This window comes from Chrysemys picta, chromosome 7, assembly GCF_011386835.1.
Source record: "Chrysemys picta bellii isolate R12L10 chromosome 7, ASM1138683v2, whole genome shotgun sequence".
In the NCBI taxonomy this organism is placed as follows: Eukaryota; Metazoa; Chordata; order Testudines; family Emydidae; genus Chrysemys; species Chrysemys picta.
Window position 1 is genome coordinate 40,591,789 of NC_088797.1, and position 21,064 is coordinate 40,612,852.

At 38.0% G+C, this 21,064-nt stretch overlaps 1 protein-coding gene across 5 annotated transcripts in view; it reads right to left on the reverse strand.

Moving 5' to 3' along the window:
- The window catches only part of SLC6A1 (solute carrier family 6 member 1), a 130,473-nt gene that overhangs the window by 87,398 nt on the left and 22,011 nt on the right, over positions 1-21,064 (reverse strand). For 2 of the 5 annotated variants that reach the window (XM_005279908.4, XM_008165346.4), the window contains exon 2: positions 19,173-19,526. The exons of the other annotated variants lie outside the window; for them this stretch is intronic. The gene's annotated coding sequence lies outside the window, so the exon portion shown is untranslated. The remainder of the gene's footprint in view (positions 1-19,172; positions 19,527-21,064) is intronic. 5 annotated transcript variants of the gene reach the window in all.

Consider the following 21,064-nt stretch of genomic DNA (forward strand, 5'->3'; position numbering starts at 1 on the left):
AAGGGCCCTACGGCCATTAACAGGTGCACTGGCATATGTGTATTTCCCACCCAGCCCCAAAAATCAAATGCCCTGTTACAGGAGTATGTGCAGGAGCAGAATCTGCTACATACTTTAACAAGGTCTAGCTTGACTCCCCACAGTATCAGCATGAGACTACTCGTTAGTATAGAACAATGGTTCTCAAACTTTTGTACTGGTGACCCCTTTCACATAGCAAGCCTCTGAGTGTGACCCCCTAATAAATTAAAAACACTTTTTTATACATTTAACACCATTATAAATGCTTAAGGCCAACGGGGTTTGGGGTGGAGGCTGACAGCTCACGACCGCCCATGTAATAACCTTGTGACCCCCTGAGGGGTCCCAATCCCCAGTTTGAGAACCCCTGCTATAGAAGATGAAGGGATGAGGGGGTCATCCAGCCACATTCCCTCCAGCATTCCTGGTAGTGCAGATACTCCCACAACTTTCTCTCAGGGAGCTCACTCAGGGGTTCTGGCTGTTTTCTGCACAGGTGCCCCCAACCCCTCCCTGGTGCAACCAAGCAAAACAAGTAAAAATATGACCTTCTGTAGGATTGTACTACATATAGAGAGCCCAATGCTGCATTCTTTGCATACACAAACAACCAAATAATTTTCAGCTATGATGGGAACACTGGTTCATTAAGAAAATAACTGCAAGCAGTAACTCATATCACAAAGGCCAATGAGCTTCCATCACATGGTAACAAATCAGAATCACACTGGAATCAGTAACTACACATGAAAAGGTTCTACTTTCTATTACCAATCCTGTAAACCAGTTAGTCCCCAGTCTCTTTTCTCAGATTTTAAAAACAAATCCACCCCTCTTGTCTGTTTGGTCTCAGGAAATTTTCAAGAGCGACATCTCTCATTTAGACACATGATAACTTTTCAGATCCTGAGTTTGAACAGCGCCTCAGCTTGAACTCCAGTTTTTGCACCTTCCATTTTGCAGATGCAAATAACGACAGACACAAATTTGTGTCCGGAGTTTTATGAATGCTTAAGTGAAGCAGTTTGGTATAACTACTTGACTGTTCCTCCATAGAGATGCTGAGGCAAACAGGTAGTTCCCTCTCCCCTCCCGCCCCAAAAAATCCTAAAAGTGAAAAACACATTTTACTGAAAAAGTGTCATAGTGCTGAAAAATATAAATTTAATGCCAAATAATGTTTCTTTTTGCTCATGATTAACTCTTTGTTGGGATTGTTACCCATCAAAATTTCTGATGAATTTCAAATACATTTTACATCAGTACTTAAGTGTTGAGAAAATCTCACTCATTGCACCACAGACCTATAAAGCCCTACCTACACGCTGATATGGATGCCCATTCTAATTTGATCTCAGTTTTATCATGTTGTTGGAAAAGGACACTCATTACTAAGCAATATTCCTTAAATTGCTTTCAGGTCTGCTTATATTCAGTGCAAAAAAAAAAAAAAAAAGTATAAAGTCCATGACTAATTCATCGCCTACTTCCCTGAAAAATGGAGGGAAACTCAAATCAGAGGAAAGCCCGTTTCTTTAGCGTTACACATGCAAGCTGTAGTTTTAAGAGGCATGTATCAAAAAGATACAGAATAACTAATTATGTGGTTGCATACGAACCACAAAATATGGTGGAAAAATTGGCGATGCTAGTTTGGTATAGTTAAAAATACAACAGTACTAGGACATCTCCTGTTCATCTCTATCTTTTCAAAAGCATGTCAAAGATGCCCTCGTGTACGTCATGAATAGAATGTCAATAAAAGGCCACCACAGAAATCTATGGTGCAATGAAGATGAATTTCTCAAAGGAACCAAAGGGACTGAGATGCCCATGTCAATGTGCATTGGGTACTTCTCTCTCTCAAGCTCCTTTAAAAAAATCCCAGCCTGCATTATTTTAAGGAGTCAGCTCTGAAAGACTAGATGTAATTGTGCGTTGGGGGTAAGGCTGGCACAGACTAGAAAAGGGAGAGCCAAGGGCCCAAAAAAGGATTACACCTGCCAATCATACATACAAATGATGTTCTAATTTTAAGACCCATTGGACCAAATCCTAAAGTCCTGTATCAGGTAAAATTCCCATTAACTTCAGTGAGGGCATGCAGCATATCACAGGCAATGTTCAGCACCTTGTAGGATTTGGCCCACTGTATGCAAACTCGTTCAATGTATAAAAGAGATAATCCAATGCATAAAACGGTTCAGCCCATTTATTTTTAAAAAGTCAAATCACCAAAACAACATGACAAAACTGCAGCCTTAAAAAAATGTAAACATAAACGTGCCAGTTTGTAAGGCTCAGTAAACAAAGATATGTTCAAAGGCATTTTCCCTAATCACATGAAGACAGCTATAAATGACAGTGTTTTGTAGTTCTGTTTGCTGGAGGAAAAGAAAAAAGTGTTTAGTAATTGGTCTTTCAAGGATGCAATATGAATCCTGCCTGTTACATCAATATGTATTCTGTTTTGTCCTTACATGTGCTGTCACTGAACAACGGTCTTTAGGAATGAACCATAATGTTGCAGATACATTTATCTGAAAGAGGCTTAGGTATTTCAGAACATAGTCACTTATCAAAATGTTATTGTGCATGTGCATTCTATGCTACTGGATTTCCAACCTGTGATTACACAAGCTACAGCTTCTTTTTGGTTAGGAAAATCGTTGTAAATATTTATTTGAAATAGAGATCTTTGTTCTATTTTGAAGACAGCTTTCCTTTGGCTGTCACTAATAAAAAAATGTTTGAAATTGTTAGTTGATGGGCCTGCATTCACACCATTAAGAATAGGCAGACACAGCCTTCTTAAGCAATAGGCACACTGGAGACAGATAAAAAATCAACTCCCTTTTTGCCAGGGTCATAAAGCCCCACAGTGTTATTGTATTGCACCAGTATTGTAACAGATGGAATCACAAGCAGAAACTTCATTGCAGCAGCACTGATGGCACTTTTAAAATAACAACATCTGAGGCCTGCTGCTGTGGTCCTTCTTAGCTGCACATAAACTTGTTGGGCTAATTTGTCTGCTAGAATCCCTGGTTGCAGCACCATTCAATTCAGTTTAGCACATTTACACCAGCAGAGCATTTACCCTGTTTACACCACCAGCATCCTTCCCTTATAGTTACTGAGCTGTTCAGATGTGAAATTGACAGCTCAGGAAGGTGTCTGGAACTGGGAGGAAGATTAATTTTTTTCCCCTCTGGGTAGAGTTGTCCAGTGGTATTTCTACCATTGGAAGAAGAGAGATTTGTAACTACAGCTTTAGGATAATTTCATTGCAAGACCTGCACTAAGATAAACAAACAGAACTATTACTTCAATAAAAGTGTGTGAAAACAGAACAAATACATATTTTTATTAATTCTGTCTGATCATGTCTTCTTTCCCAAACAGCAGTAATAAAGCAGATGAATCTACAGAGACCCTCACAAAACAAGTTGTACACAGAGTGTATGTTGTCCACATAAATCCTCTTTCTCTACTCATTCTCTTCTGTGCTGAAATGAACAAATCCAAAGCTGATGCACAGTGGGAGCAGCAGATATTAATTCAGTTTGCTTTCAGAGACAAGATAGCATCTGATATGGATATTTGTTTAAGTGTAAAGAGATGTAATAAATAATTGTGCATTCTTTAATCTTACCAGAGACAGCTTCAGGAATGATTGTTCTTAATTTTCTGTCTGGTGTAGAACACTTACAAAACAGTTAAAAAAACTGGGCATGTTTAGTCTTGAGAAATGAAGAGTGAAGGGAGACCTGTTAGCAGTCTTCAAAGAAGTTAAAGGCTGTTATAAAGAGGACTGTGATCAACAGTTCTCTATGGCTATTGAAGACAAGAAGCAATGGGCTTGATCTTCAGCAAGAGAGATTTTGGTTAGATATTATGAAAAACTTTCTAACTATGAGGGTAGGCTTCCCAGGGAGGTTGTGGAATCTCCGGTCATTGGCGGTTTTTAAAAAAAAGTTGGACAAACACCTGTCAAAGATGGTCTAGGTTTACTTGGTCCTGCCTCAGTGCAGGGGGCTGGACTGGATGACTTCTCAAGGTCCCTTTTAGCCATACATTTATATGATTTCTCAACCCATATACATATAAATGGGTCAAATAAATATATATATTTGGCCCATTTATCCTCCTCAAGGGCAAACTCAGAATCAAATGAAAAGCGAAACTTGAAGCTTATTTGCAGTTTATAAATCATCCTTCTGTAATCCAAAATATTACAGCTTCAAATTCTTCTCTCAGACCTATTCTACTGAACTGGAACAGTGCTATACTAGAAAGTGCATTAGGAAAAAGAAAGGTTAAAATAACTACAACTAAATCGTCTCCCTTTCTCTGAAGCCAAGAAGGTGCCCGACCCAGTGGAATCAGGATGGTTCTACTGCATAAAGTAGGGAGAGGGTCAGAGGATCTGTGACTGTCAAAATGAGTACCCATTAGCCATTCTCCATCACAAGGGATCACATTGGCAGTTGCAGCTACTTTAGCCCTTGTTTGTACTAGTGGACACAGAGCAGTTCCCGTGCTGCTCTCCACCCTAGGGAATTGCTTCTTTCACTACTTCCAGCACTGGCAATAACATACACTCTAGCTTCTCACACTGGACACAGGGGCCTGGGCCTCAATGACATGTTATGGTCCTCATCCAAGTCTCACAGATGACAATGGAACAATGGCTGAATTCTTTTGACTGTGACCAGCACTTCACAGTACTAATTATTCCTGTGGCCTGGCTACTAATGAACTGGGTATATATATATAATTTCAGGGAAGTATTTCACCAAAGATGCAGGTTAAAACTTGAGAAATCGAGGCAACAAATTCCCTGTTTCCCTATCTATGTCCTGAATTAAATAAAAGTTTAATCACACATATGGCTCAGTATTGCTCCCTCTGAAATCAATGGGAGGTTAGCCATTGATTTCAGTAGGATCAGCAGCACAACTATATCCATACTAAAGCAACCTCCTTCGCCAAAAACATTTTTTCAGTTTTAAATAGTTTCTCCAAATTATTATAATATTTTCTCCAAACTGTTCTCCTAAATCAGAACTTGTTTGCACATAATATGGAAGAAAAAAAATCAGTTAAGTACATTTAGTGTGTCAATAGTGAGCTAATGTTTTCAGAATAGCCCAGTCTTTCTTGATCTGTGCTGTAGAAGACAGTAATACAACCATCAGCACAGTAATCTGAATCTTCTACTGTTTTCCTTTATGCATATTTATTTGTGTTAACAATTACCAGGATTTCAACAACTGAAAGTTTTCCACTACACGCATGGAGCGAGCTAGCAGCCAATTCTGATTATTATATAGTAATGTCAATAAACCTCAAACTATGCTGTAGCAAAAATAAGCTGTGGTAGCTTTCTATGGAGTCTGTATAGAATGCATTTCAATACATCTGCAGAGCAGTAGAAAACTCTGTAAAGAAAAGATATGACCTCTCATCTCATCTAAAATAAATGGGAACATCAGGGCATCTATTGATGGAAAGAATTCATTTGCAACCTGCCAGCACACAACAATACACAGCTTCCTAGCAGGCAGATATATACATATGTTCATTTAACTGCTGCCATTCAGACATCTCAGACACTGGTTATTGGTGATGTTCTTTTCTGTAACCACTATGACCAACTTACTCTGAAAACAACCCTGGCTTTGTGTTACAGATTTGATGCAATTTTCTGCAACCTGGAAAAATACAATGGATTTATGTAAGAAAACGAAAACACATACTGTGTGATTCACTTGTGAGCATATTTATTCCTCAAACATAAAATGGCACTCAGATTTTTCAAAAGGAAAAGCTTCTAGTTCTGTATGCAGAACACAAAGTAACTGGGTCCCGAGTCTGCTAACAATAATAGTTAGGACTTATATTCTTTTCATATGGCCCACAGACATCCATGAATTTTTACAAAGTATTTGCTTTTTTCAGCACCTAATACAAAGTTTTGTGCATGACAACCAGAATATGCCAAAAACACTACACATGACTGATACTGCCTGAACAAGAGGGCAGGTCTTTTAAAAATTGGCCAAATTCTGAAGTCACCTGACGCAACCTGCTGTGATCAGCAGCAGCAGCGATCCCTCAAGGTTGAGGATGATCTCTTTCACAGGTTTTATTTTTCATGGGTCCTTTGGTGACCGAGCAGTCCAATCCTTGAACCACAGGCTCATTGGCAGACATCACGGGTGATGTTGGAAGACAGGGTTGGGCCGCAATTGCTGCGTGACAGTTGTCTTTACTTTCTTTTCTGGTGTTTTTCTGTGACCCGGCAAGGTGATTTTCCTCAAAAATGGACATTTCCTCTCTGACATGTCTTCGCCAGTTATCCCTATCCTGGGCTGCTGTTTTCCTGTGTGTGGTGTCAATGCCACATATCCTCAAGATAAACATCAAGAGATCTTTAAAGCGTTTCTTTTGGCCTCCCCATTTCCTTCCTCTTTTGGTGAGTTGGGCATACAGCAGTTGTTTTGGTAAGTGTACGTCAGGCATGTGCACACAGTGCTGCTCCACCTCAGCTGGTGTTGGATAATCAGGGCCTCAACACTGAAGATGTTGGCCTCTGTGAGGACATTGACATTAGTGCAATGATCCTCCCACTTTATGTTGAGGATTTTCTGAAGAAAGTGCTGGTGCTGGCATTCCAAGTTTTTCAGGTATTTTCTATAGGTCACTCAAGTCTCACAAGCATAAAGGAGAGTTGGGATTACCACCGATTTATAAACTCAAAGTCTAATGTGTGTTCTGATGTTATGGTTGTTGAACACCCGGCAAGACAGTCTGCCAAAGGCAAGGCTGGCATAGCAAACTCTGTGCTGGATTTCAACCTCTATGTCTCCCCTCTGTGAAAGATGGCTGCCAAGACAGGCAAAGTATTCTACATTTTCCAGTTCTTCTTTGTCGATGTAGATCTTCCTTGCTGGGTCTGATGATTGACTGGGGACTGGCTGGTGGAGAACTTTTGTTTTGCCGATTTTCAGAGTTAGCCCTAGGCTTTTGTAAGCTTCAGAGAAGCAATTACAGATCCTCCTTTGAGTGTGCAACTACAGCACAATCATCTGCGTACTGGAGTTCAGTTATTGTTGCCAATATTAATATCGGCTGTCATACACAACCTCCTTCACAAACAGATGTAGGATGGAAATCTGAGTTTCAATTTTAAATGCTAAAAAAGAGAAAGAAGAAGCTCTATAATATGTTCCATTAGCTATGTCTCAGCCTCCTCTTCCTGTTCTGGGAACAAATCAGATAATTGAAAGGTCTGAAGGTTTCTCTAAATTGTGTTTCAATTTTGTCCTTGTGTATCTCCAAATCTTTTTTATTTATGTCAAACCAGACTTCACTTAGATTGTGATAATCTATCATCTGCCAAGCCCCTCTCAATCCCTCTTCAATTTTTTGTAAACTTAATGCCACTCTAGAATTTCTTGTTGTGTAAAATAATCAAAACAGTCTTCATGGTAAGTGCAAATTTTAATATACTTGTAGTAATCAAAAGCAAAGACACAGTCTTCCTTCAGCGTTCCACTGAGTGTCACTGTAAAGCTGAAGCAATAATCCTCTTTTTCAGTCAACCAACCATGAAGATGAAGTTCCACTATGTGCTCTGTACACTCTTTAAATCCCACGGAGAAAGCAATAACACCTAACACGCTCAGGCACCAGGGGCCTTAAATGATTGACCTAAGTAGTATTCTTAGCTTTTCCTTTTATTTTTGTTTGAGAAAATGGCCAAAAAAAAAAACCCCACAACAACAACAACAAAAAAACCCACATACTTTTTCCCTGTATTCTTAGATGGCTTCTTCAGTAACTTGGACACAGTGGCCCAGATTCTCAGCTGGTGACAATCAGTGTTGCTCCATTGATTTGGGTGGAACAATGCTACCTTACAGCAGCTAAAAATCTGGCCTACTGTTCTGTGGTTTTCTCTTCAGATGGGTGAATGCATTTTTCCATGTTTAGTTGCTTGAACCTATTGTCGGGTCATTTTTTTGTGTCCAACCAACCATTTTGCTTCTGATTCTCTTAATTTTCTTTAATTTTCCTTCACCTCCATCTTTTGGAGCATCTAGCAGTGGAACTGCAAGTTTAAATCTGCCTGGGAACAGTGTCAATCATTTCTTTAAATTGCATATTTTGTGCTACATTGACAATGTTGTTAGTATAAAAGAAGGTTGCAACTTTTTTATCTTTGCCTTTCACTTGTTTTCATGGCATAATCACCTGCCCATCCTTGTCTTTTTTTTTTTTTTTTCAGTGTGTTGACGACAAATGGAGTGTGCTCCTGAATGAAGCTGATGTTGAAGTATGGCTGGCAGGCTTGGAAGAGGCATTTAAAATGCCCGCTGAGGCTACATTTCAATAACAACAATGGCTTGAAAATGTCTAACTTTTGGGATCATCAAACTCAAAGTTCTGGTCTTGAACATCACTAGAAAAGTTTCATTCAGTGACACATTTGATCTTGAAGAATGTGAAGACACTGATTTTCTGCATCTTTTGAGAGGATCATCTGTCCTTTCTATTTTGTTATGTAACTCTTGAAAATGTTTACATTTTACTTCAGAAAGTGCATGTTTGTATTGGTTCAGTTCTGTCACTTGATTCTTACAACTTTAGGTGTGTTACACACATGTATACACAGGTGTATGGGAATCCCTAAACTCTGATCTCCCTTTTTGCAGTATTTATTAGCAACTTTTACGTTCACTACAATTAGACTGACAAATAACCACTGTGGATTCATCACTGTGAAGACTGAAAAACAAGATGGCCAGATAGCTTTACAAAGACCTACAAGATCAGATGTCAGCCCTACTTTCCACAAGTTTCTAGACTCAAGCCCCCTCAATAGTTTACAATTGCAAGGCACTGCAGTATACTCAGAATACGCAGCTTCTGTGGTTATCAAATGCATCTGCCTCGCGTCAACATTTAATCAGTCACCAGAACCACTTATTGCTTCATATATTTCAATATTATTAATGTCATCCCCTATGACATAATAAATACACTAATGGCCAGTTTGTGTCTGGCCCCAGTGCCGGTGAGCATAGGAGGATGAGGAGGACACAAAGATCAAAGATAACAGCAGTCCCCATTCTCAAAGAAGTGCAGAGACTACTCCCTCCTAACAGTAAGGTAGCAGGAAGGAAGCAGGCTTATGGCCTCACATCTCTTCCCAACATGCTATGGAGCTGGGTGTCAGCACATCAGGGAGCAGACTGCCAACTGTGCCAAAAATACTGGTGTATGCAATGTCAAGATCCTCTGTGTATTCCATAAATGCATTGGGGGGAATTCACCCTTTTGATCCCAGTTGGCTATGCTGATTTTCTGTAATTCTGAGAGAGAGAGAGAGAGAGAGAGAGAGCATGTGCACACACATACACACCACAAGCAAAGGCCTTCCTAGGGCATGTTGTCGTATTTCATATCAGTTGAAGTAAGCAGCTCAGTCTTCAAATTATCGAGGTTTTCTCATTTGACATCATTAGACTGGGTACTAGGTGAGCTGCCAGAATACAGTTGGAATGACTCTGCCCCAAATGTTAGCTGCAAAACTTGGGAAGAAATGGCCTATAAAGGGTGGATCAAGCAAAAAAGCAACATCAGGAAATAGAAAACCACGCTGCTAACTTAGAGCTGTCACTAATTCAGATACAGATGCTAAATGTTAGAAAGGAAGCGGTACAATAGTGGCTCATGCTCTAGAGGTGATAAGGAAGTGACAACAGTTAACTGTGCCATTACCACATGTCAATGCCAAGTTAAGAAGACATGGCACTGTGTTGTTCCTATGACTGACCCCTATTTTCATTTAGGTGCACAGCCTTTGTTAAGCTATATGTCACAAGTGGCATCTTATTTCAGACTGTTAGTTTGTTTTCCTCATGGCAAAGGAATCACTTGTCTTCTGGGCTTTGAACCAAAGAATCTAATTGCTGGACCCACTGCTAAATGGAAAGCCAATGACTCTTTTAGCAACTTTTATTTTATGGGTGACTAATCAAAGCACCCAGCTTAAGCAGGGTCAAACAGAACATTGGGAAAATATCTAAACGTAAGAAAAGATGCAAACTGCACTATGTGTTCACTGAAAATTATACAGATATGTGGTTAAGAGCTGGACTTTTTACACGGGGCCTGATTCTCCACTCACTGACACAAGTGGTCTCATTAACTTTAATGAGACTGCTTATGTGAGGAAGTACTCCTCAAAATGAGTAGAGATGCAGGTCTTGGCCAAATATGTGTATAATTATGAATGCATTAGAAACTCAGTTTTTACTCAAGCAGAAATTCCATGGACTTCAATGGTTCTGATTTCAATATAAATTCGGCATAAGAAGAGACTATAAGAATTTGGCCCATTTGTGGAATATACAGTCATAGATACATGACAACCATCAGTTCCAATGGTTGTGAACTCTGCAAAAGGAATAGTAATCTTAATGGTTCTACTTAAACATATCTTGCATCTGAAGAAGTGAGGTTCTTACCCACAAAAGCTTATGCTCCCAATACTTCTGTTAGTCTTAAAGATGCCACAGGACCCTCTGTTACTTTTTACTTAAACACAGTAGGTTCTGGAAGCAACAGATCCTTGTAAGTCTTTGAAATAGAGTACAAGCACAAAAGGTTATCCTTCATGAGAATATCTTATGATGGTTCACATGATCCAAAACAATGTAACAGTGCCTCAAACAATGGTGTCTTCGTTCTGAATTAAACACTAGAAAGAATTTGATCAGACATTTAATATCAAGCAAAAACAGATTTAATGTGTGAAAATATTAGTGCCCAAAATCCAATGACTTCAAATAGACTTATAAAAGATACCAAGAGTTGTGGTTTTTTTTTTTTAAGTTTAACCTATTTTATTAGGAGTTTCATAAGTCAGCAATGAAATTAACTAGGCACTTTGCTAGTTGGCAATGGAAGGATTTAAGAAGAGGTTTAATAGCAAAAAGAAGAATTGAATTCACAGAGTCTGAGCACTGCATTCTAAAATTACTTGTACTAATGAACTAAGTTACACAACCCGGCAAGTAATTATTGGAGATAACTCACATTTCCAAATCTATCCTCTCCAGCAGTCATCTCAAACTGATAATATTCCATAAATAATCAAAACAAAACAAATAACCCCTGATATTTGTATCTGTGCAGGGTTGATGCCATAAAACAACATAAATTCAATTTCAATGTTACAGCTATACTTCTGAGAGTGAAAAATTACATTCAAACAATGCAAGAGTCCCTAAACTGCATGCAACTGACCCAAAAGATTTATAAGATGAACAGTGTCAAGTATTGCCTTAAAAAGTCAAGTTATAAAGAACAAGGTAATGTTTAATTCAAACCTATGACTGGTATAGGCAAGTAAGTGTATGGTTTACCACACTCTCCCAGGGGTTCAGCACTGGGAGTGCAGATTAGTTTGCATTCAGATTCCCTAGGATGCTCTGAATCAGTCAGTGTCCTGAATAAGACCAGTCCCTGGCAAGCACCACCCAATCTTGGGCAGCAGTGGACTCCCTCGTAGAACGAGGCTTAAAGGCACATTGTGGTGCTGTGACTCCCATGGGGAAGATTTTCTTCCTCCAGGGTCGTGAGTCTGAGTTACTGCCATGGAATTAATCTGACTGACTAAGTGCACCTAGGCAGGGAACAGATACTGCCTCAGATTGAACACAATGTCTTTGAGCTCATGGGCCCAATTCTCATCTGATGTAACTAAGTGTTGCTTCACTGACTCCAATGGAGCCTTGCTGATTTACACCTACAGAGGAGCTGGTCCTACGTGTCTTTTTTTTTTTTTTGGCCAACTATTACCTTTTCTTAATTTAGGACCCAGAAATCACTGAACATGGAACTTTTAGTGAAATAAGTCATTTTTTAAAATAAAATTCAGACACTTTTTGATAAAATAACCAATATTGTGAAAAAGGGCCACTGATGAATTCTTTCCTGAGTGAATGATCCATCTGGGCAAAGGCCTTTTGATATTGTGATAAATGTGAATGTCAAGCATTAAACAAACAAAATTTAAAAACTGACTAAAACAAACTAGATTTGGCCAAGCAGGACATGTTAAACCAGAAATTCCACTGATTTTGGCTCCCTCTTTAGCTTTTGAATCATTTGTGAACATGTCCTGTTAGCTGTGAATGTTCACCAAATATATTGAATGAATATAGTAAAATGTCAAACAAATTCTAATCTGGCCAATCCTAGACGAGTGTACACCGATAATGATACAAAGAGGAGGAACACTGAGGAATGAGGACAATGTAGAAGACATCTGAATGACAGGATGCTTTGCTAAATATTATGGGCCTGATCACACACCCACGGAAGTCAATGGCAGAATTCCTATTGGCTTCAGTTGCGCAGGATCAGCCTAGACGTGCCACCTGAAGTGGTTTCCTGGGAGCTAAGGCTCATATTCCACAACAGTACTTAGGCACCTAACTCCCACCTGATTTAAATATCTTTGAAGATCTGGTCTAGGTGTACAAGTTAATGATTTTAATTTATTTCACCACTGAACACCTGGGTCAAATTCTGATCTGTTGGAGCTCACAGACGAACTGGAGTTTGGTGGTCTTAGCCTAGTTACCACATAATTTGGTATCTCTAGGGATCTGCTCAAAAGAAACCCAGGACTCTATGTGTAGGGTTAATCCAGATCAAGAGCCATGTGGGGAAGCAGGCACAGTCCTGCTAATAGAGGGTGAAATTTATAGTAGCTCACAAGGTCTATGCACCACTTACATCCCATTCGAGCCCCATTTTGAGGATTTAAATGGGACAGAAGTGCCTTGTGCTGTCCCTCTGCACACAGGAGAATATCCTTCAGTAGAGGCGTTGTTTTAGCCAATACAGTTAGCCCCTCATTTCCAATGTGAATTAGAGGACTAAAAAGAGTCACAGTGTGAATATTGGTGATGAAATATCATTTAACTCAATTAGAAAAAGCCCACAGTAATTGTAGGATCATATCTGATATAAACTACCCTTATAATAATCCCCTCCCCCCAAAAAAAAATCAAACCTAAACAAAATACAGTTAGTTTTCAAGGTACTCTAAATTCATAAATGTTTTGGATGCAGTTAGTCTGCTTAGTAAGCCACAATTACTTGGTAGCTGAAACGTACATTGTAAAATGCATTTACGTGAATACTCTAAACTCTTGCAATCAATATGCAGCACAGATCTCTCCACTATAGCAGGTACATTATCTTGTATGGCACATGCCCGGTTACCAAGGCAACCAGTATCCTTCAACCAACTCTATTATTATGGCTATTACAGGCTTTTAGAATCTCTGGTGTCCAAGCCATCACTCAGGGCTACTTTGTGTTAATAACCCTCAAGTATAGATGCAAGCAGAAAAGCAAAAAAATACAGAAAACTCTGCTTTGCTGATAAACAGTATTAGAAGGCAAAGGTGGCCTGGGAAATTAAATTCCATCAGTTAAGGGGAAGCAACTCTTATATAACAATCTTTATTAAGTCAGACAAATGTAGTGACAGTTCATTGCAGACATTCAATTCTGAAGATGAATCACTGTCTCAGTAAATCTGATGGTAGAGAATGGATACGGTACGAATTATATGAAAGAAAATCTTTCTGCAAATCTGTAGCATTGCAATATTAATTTCTCATTACTGCAGATATCAAACGTGCCTATGAAAAAGGATTGAAGTAAGCTATAAATGTATCAACAAAATGAAGGAAGAAAATTATTTCGATTTTACCTTTTCATGTTGTCTATTGAATTTGGAGAGTTTTGATGTACTACTATCAAATTTATTATCTTTACAGTATAATCTGAATTTGATTAATATAAATTGTCCCAGAACACTTTGGGAAAACATTCTATATCAATAATTGCCCAGGCCATTTTTGTATATAAGCTTTTCCACATCAAAGCATTCCTACAACCTCATTATGCTCTGTAGAGCTTAATTCAAAGTCTCCCTGAGCCACCAACCAGGGAATTTCAGGCAGAAAATAAGTAACCTAATTTATTAAAACAATCCTTGCCAAATCATCCCATAACTTGCTAGCTAGAAAATGTGAACTACATGCTGGGCAGGGTAGGAGGGATGATGCTTTCAAAGCAGTGGTTTTGTGGGCTCTATGAAAAACTCAGACACACTCGACACTAGGAAATTTACCGATTGCAGACAAAAAGGTTTCTGAGCTTGTGCAGAATATGACTGATTCCTATTTACCTTTAAACTGTGTTCAGCACTGTTTCAGACTGAACTAGTTCTGAACATATTTATCCTTGACTATGCTGGCCACATCTAGCACCAGTTGTCAGCAAGAGGCAAAATGCCTACTGTGAGTCGCAGAGTCAGTCTGCAGAGTTAACACCTCATTGAGATGAACAGAACCATTCTGCACCTCTCTCAAGATCCATTCCCTCCTATAGGGCCGTAGAAGAGCCAGCATGGTTCCAGGGTATAGAGAGGGTGGGGACAGGACTTTGAAAGCTCACGCATCAGATGCACAAGCATTTTGCCCTGTGGAGTCCAGTTCCACATGCGATCCCTGTGCACTCCTTGAGTAGCAGCTGGGTAGTGGCTCCACTCATGCAATATGGCCTATCGTGTGCTCAGGTTGGATTTACAATTTGAACTTTAAGCAGTTCACAACCGCCTACTGTTTCGGGCTGGTTGGCTATGGATACATGAAGACAGCACTACACTGGGGTCACATTTGGAAGGATTTCTTTCCATTGCCTAGATGAAAGTTCAAATACTCCAGAGGTTGATGTGAAACTTTCCTACGCACCCTTGGCCAGTGAGTTTGTTAAGCATTGAGAAAAGTCAACAGAAAAATCACTTCATATGTTCACCAATAACATTAACATCATATACTTCTGACCGATTTATCAGTCAGACTTGAGCTTGATCTCCCTTGCTGCCCATATGTTTTGTGCCTGCAGTTAACAGGAGACAATCTACTGCTTAGTCTGCTAAGAACCCAGTTTCAGGCACAAATCTGGTACATAGCTGTCCAAGTGGTAGATATGTGGCAACAATTAACTACAGGCACAATTTCTGCATTGCAACAGAAGTGAGGCCATCGTGTGAGCTATATAAACTTAAAACATCTTTAAAGTTTGCACTGAAAGCTCACCCTGTCCTTCAATTTTCAGGTCAGATTCCAAAGTCCTTACTCATACAAAACTCCTAGTGAAATCAACAGGTCAAAGCTTGCTCTTAAGTTACACCAATATAGTCCAGAGCAAAATTTGGCCTGGAGTAAGAACTTAGGGCCATGTTGTGCCTGACCATTACATAAGTGAACAATGAGGGGTAGAGGGCACAAAGCGCTCCCCAATCACCCCTATGCAGGCCAGGTAAGAGCTGAGCAAAACTGGGGATACTCTGCATGCTCCCTCTCTGTGCTGCAGGGAGAGCAAGGTATTGCTAAGGGGATGGGGAGGAGGTGGGAGATACCTTGATCCTTCCCTCCCTCATATGCACCTCAGTAAAGTCAGATGCCTGGCAGCCCAAAGGGAAGTAAACTAGTAAACTGTACTCCAAAAAGAGACAATAATGGTTGCACAGACTTTGTGCATTCAGAAGTGCCCCAAACAAGAATGGCTCGTTAGTCACCCGTTACTGTGGGATGTGTGCACTCTGAACAGTCAAGCCCTTAAAGAATCTGTCCTGAGTAAATACTGCTATCATTCATTTAAAACATTAAAATGTTTAAAAACATTAATAGTTGTAGCTTATTTATTATGTTGTTTATTTTGTTGAATTAATAGTGGCTTGATATATACATAAAATTAGCATTATTATTAGCATTAATACTAAACAAAATTAGGATTCAGAATATCGTAACCTTTTGCACTCTGCTGAAAAGGAGGAACATATCAAATGAATAAAACACACCTACTACTTGAGGGTCCATCCCCCCACTACCCTTCTAGTTAGATAAACACATAATTTAGATAATAACATGTTTATTTTAGTTTCCGGAGGTTTCGGGATTATAAATATTTTCCCCAGCTGCATATTCATCAAAGCAACCCCCTCTGGTCATTCAGAATTATTTAAACTATAATTAAAAGTATTCATCTGATTGTATCTACCCCTCGCTGGTGTTTATAACATTTACTCGTACATGAGGCTGCAAAGCCTCTGCATGTTTTCAGTAATGTCTGTGCTGATCATCAGTGCAGTAGTAGGAATCTGTGCATCTCTGCCCTGCTGAATGTCTCCTTAAGGCTTTCAATGGCCTGAAAAGAAATTCAGGAAAAGAGAAACATACCAAACAGTGCCCCCTTGCTGTTGACCAAAGATGGAGGCCATGTTTTTAATCCTAAAATGTTTTCACCATCTAGGATTAGAGTTTCCACTTCACTATAAACATTAGAAAGAAAATGAAGTCACTTGGTGGAAAAATGGGATTATAGTAGTGAGAAATTTAAAAGACATACCAGACAGATACCATCCCCCTGTAGGCAGCATATCAGTTATGAGATTGATGTTATACCCCCATTTTAGCCAGAAAAATCTAGTTAGCTAATAACAGTCCCAAGATTCTGGTTTGTAAGGAAATCTTAATACATCTCTCTGACCCATAAAGTATCAATTCTGAGTTCTAAAGACACTTAAATTGCAATAGAAATGTCACAATTCCACACACCACATAAAAACAATACACTTTTACATGGCATAAGTGTAGAATACACATCTGAAAAAAGGTGCACATCTTGGGATCAGTTGTGTTATTTTATTTAAACAAGAGAGATGTACAAGTCAATGGAAGTTTTGCTTGCACAAGGAATGCAGGATCACCCCTTGTGATAGCAAATCTTATATTTCTGTTTTCTCCCTTAAAAGCCACAAAGAGATGGAATGTACCAGACATACAGTCTGTCTGAAAAGGTATGTTTACTTTTTCAAATGAAACTTCCCAAGCAAATAGGTTTCTGACATGTACTCTTGCTTCTGATTGAATATTCAACCATTCCAAAAGAGGCTTTTCTACCTTTTTACTGTGCACTGTTTTGCTTTTGTCACATTAGTTTATGGAGCTATATAATTAACTATTATATACACACTGGGCAGACACCGCAAAGGCAAATTATTCCAATATCAAAATGAAATTAATATTTTTTCTGTTTAAAAAAATCTTTACTGCCTTCCTTATGTATCCTTATTATAATATCTGCTGTGTTTTTAACAAGTGGTGTAAAAAAAAGAAAAGTAAAAAACTTGACCAGATTTCCCCATATTTTAAATTAAATATTTTTCATAAAATATGATAATCAAAATCATATAGCTTAAAATACAGAGGTGGAACTTCATTTTATTTATGATATTCTTTAGAACTGATGGATCATTTAAATTTATATTTATGGACCTATTTTTAAACAAGGATCATTCTATAGTTTAGGTTACACTCAGGCTTAAGTAACAAAGTGTGAAGGTTATAAAAAATAAATCACTGGATTTCTTGCTAATAAAATTGTGAGAGTAAAAGTTAAACATTTATTCACAATTTGAAATGACTAAAAATATACTGTAGTGTTTTTAATTCATTGTCCAGCAACAGATATTCTTTTTGAGAAGTGATTCAGTGCCTGAAAATGATTTCAGAACAATAAACATGAAAATGAGTCTCTTGCTTATTGAGATTTAAATCTTAAAGTTAAATTGTCAAGACCTACATCTGAATCTATGTAGTGGATAATGCCTACTTCAAGTCAGGTAGAAATATGGTTTTGATTTATTTACTCTATTTTCATGAACAACAGTTGCACATCTGGGTTTCTTAAGAGCAAGACAAATATTCAATTTACAAAATGCTGAAGTGAATACTGGAAGTGGTTTAGCAGCTAGTGTGCAACATTTCCCTTTTACCACAGAATCTACATCTTTTGTACATTCCAGGTTTCCAAATGAAAATACATTTGACGGGTTTTGTATTGCAGAACTATGAGTGAACCAATATGAAAGCAGAATTATAGCTAAAACCTGCAGAGTCTTTTCATGTTAAAAGCTGATCACACTGGCAGTGTGAGAAATTGGAACAGAAACATACAAATCAGAATTTAAATTGTCTGACTATGTTGGGCCTGTTACCCTGGGCTAAATCCAAAGTATTACCACGAAAGCTAATGAAGTTACTCCAGCTATACCAGTGTTACTGAGCAGTATTTAGTCCCTGGCTTGCAGATTACACCATTACCACTGCCGATGCTGTCAGCATCCTCATTTTTACAAACGTGTGTATTTGCCTCATTTTAAATAATTGTTAAAATCATTACAAATTAATTTTGCATAACCACAAAATATCCCTACAAAATGCTAGTGGTTCTTTGCAATCTCACACATGTCATTGCTAACACTACTATTTTCAAATCTTTTGAACTTCTTGGTACTTTTGAATTTGTGGAGAAAAAAACCTAAAATAACTTTTTAATCATTTTCAGCACTAGTAAGTTTAGGACCAAATCCTGAAAGAAAATTTCCCCTGAAGTTAACAGAAGTTTTGCATCAATTAGTCAAGTTGATTTGCTCCCTAATCTAAGGAGACATCATAACTTTTGATTTATCTGAAAGAAACACACTTGTAAAGCGGGGCTATACATTTTGTTCCTATTAAGTGAACCAGTAAAAACAGCGTGAAGAAGTCTCATGTTCTATGATGAATTTCTTTATAGAGTAAATATGGACAAATACTAAAAGATGATTTATGAACAGTAGTAACCTATTCAATGTCTACATTTATTCTGATTTAGAGCCTAAAACAAAAATGGAAAACAAGCATAACATTTGCTGCTTACTCATATCCTTTGCAGATTAAGATAATTCTTTAGAGAGCAAATGGAACAGAATATTTCAGTCACTATACTGGTTTTACTTTTTAAATCTATTAATTTGTGTTAACTATTAGACATAACGTAGATATAGTAACTGCTGATTTGCATGAAGTTCTGCTTTACATCCTTTTGGATTTTTACATAATATAATACAAAAACTGCACATCTTGTCTACTATCATTACATCAGTACAATGACAAGACATTACTGCCTCATTTTCATTTTCTTCAACAATTGCCACAACTGACCTTGTTTTTCCAAAATGAATTCTGTCACAGTAATGAAAATGTTCATTGTCCTTCTCTGTTTGGCCAAATCGGTGCAGTCATCTCATGTTCAAGAAGGTCATTATTGCAGTAACAGTCATCATGCTTTGATAGTCTCTAGTAGAAAGCATTCAGAAAAGGTTCTGAGATGCTTGGCTTTCCATATTTTATATAACCAAATATGTCAGTGCATTACAGCACAACCATGTAAATGTCATTGGTCATCATCTAAAATTCAGTCAGAAGGCATAGATGTTTCACAAAGTCCAAACCCATCTTTTGTTTTCAATGTGCAATTCAGGCACAAGCTAGAAGATTCACAGCATGTGGCAAATCCTGAGAGGAGAGTGAAAAGAAATTTCCATGGAATATTATCAAATCAGGATTCTCTCTAACACTAGAGTTCTATTGTTCGTTCATACTTGAGTCATTCTAGAACAGGTTTACTGCTCATGAAAATTTGTTATTTCATGCAAGATGGGTGCAGACAGGCTTATGGGATTTATTTAGAAATTTATCTGGCACCAATAACTTGTGGGTGCCTACCATTTATGGATTTAATTATAAAACAACCGTCCCCCTTGCTTGTTAACAATGCACATGTCCAATCACTACTCAACAGTTCCTAATACAACACTGGTGAACTACAGAAGTTGACAGGCTTGCTGATGTAACATTTCTCTGTCTTAAGTAAATAGGTTGATCTCATTAATTCAACTCAACACCAGCTCTTGCATTGAGATTAGCCTGTCCACGGTTATTAAATCATTGGCTTCTTTTGAAATGTAGTTCCATGAAGCCATGATATTTACCAAACTTGGTGGTTGTCTTTGAGAATCAAAGATGAGAGCAGTAACTGCAATCACCAGGATGGTGATTATAAGAGGTGGGTTTCATTCTTTAATACCTTCCAAACCCCAATAAAGAACCAACAGCAACATGAAGACAACCTCTTTTCCCTGTCTTTCATCATGCACAATACTTGTTGTATAAAGAGAGATAAAGCAGAATTTACACACACACACATACAAGTGAAATAAAAACCTTCCAAGTTTATTAAGAACAGTTTACTTAAGCTGATAGCTGAATCTCAGAATTTTTTCAAATTTATCATATACAATTAATGAGTAAGATAAAAGAGTATGTATAAAATCAGCTGCATATGATTTATCATATACTTATAGAATTCTATAAGTATTTATAGATCTGTGCAAAAATACCCAAGCTGCTCTATAAACCAGCAGCCTACCCCAGCCATCATTTAAATGACATGTCTTTCCTTTTAAAACCCTTACTTTAGGGGGATAAACATGATACCAAAATTTTGTACTAAAAATTAAAAATTGTATCAGATTGCCTTATGAAAAACAATGAAATTTTCTTACAGAAATTTAAATGAAGGAACAATTCCATTACAAACGGGGTTTACTATAATCAGAATTACAATGTCCACACAATAATGCACTGAAAGATTTTAGGATTGTTGCTCTGCTTCTCAATAAACCGAGTTTCATTAAGTCTAAGCTCATGATAGGAGACTTCTGCTGTATTAATACAACTATATTAGAGGTTCAACTATTTCAATTAGAGTTTATAGTTATCAATATAGAAAACTAACATTGCAATTATTATCAGATTATACCCAGTTACAGTTATAGCTAATCTTTTGGTTTGATTGATAGTTTTTTTGGGGGGGAAAGCTTTCAAATATATTTGTGCTTAATGATCAACATTTGCTAACCTGGGTGCCTAAACTTAGGTATCCAAACCCGTATTTGGGTACATAAATAAAAATGGCCTGATTTTCAGAAGTGCTGAACTTCCACAAATCCAAGTGAAGTGAGTGTAAACTGAATATGCTCAGCACCTTTGAA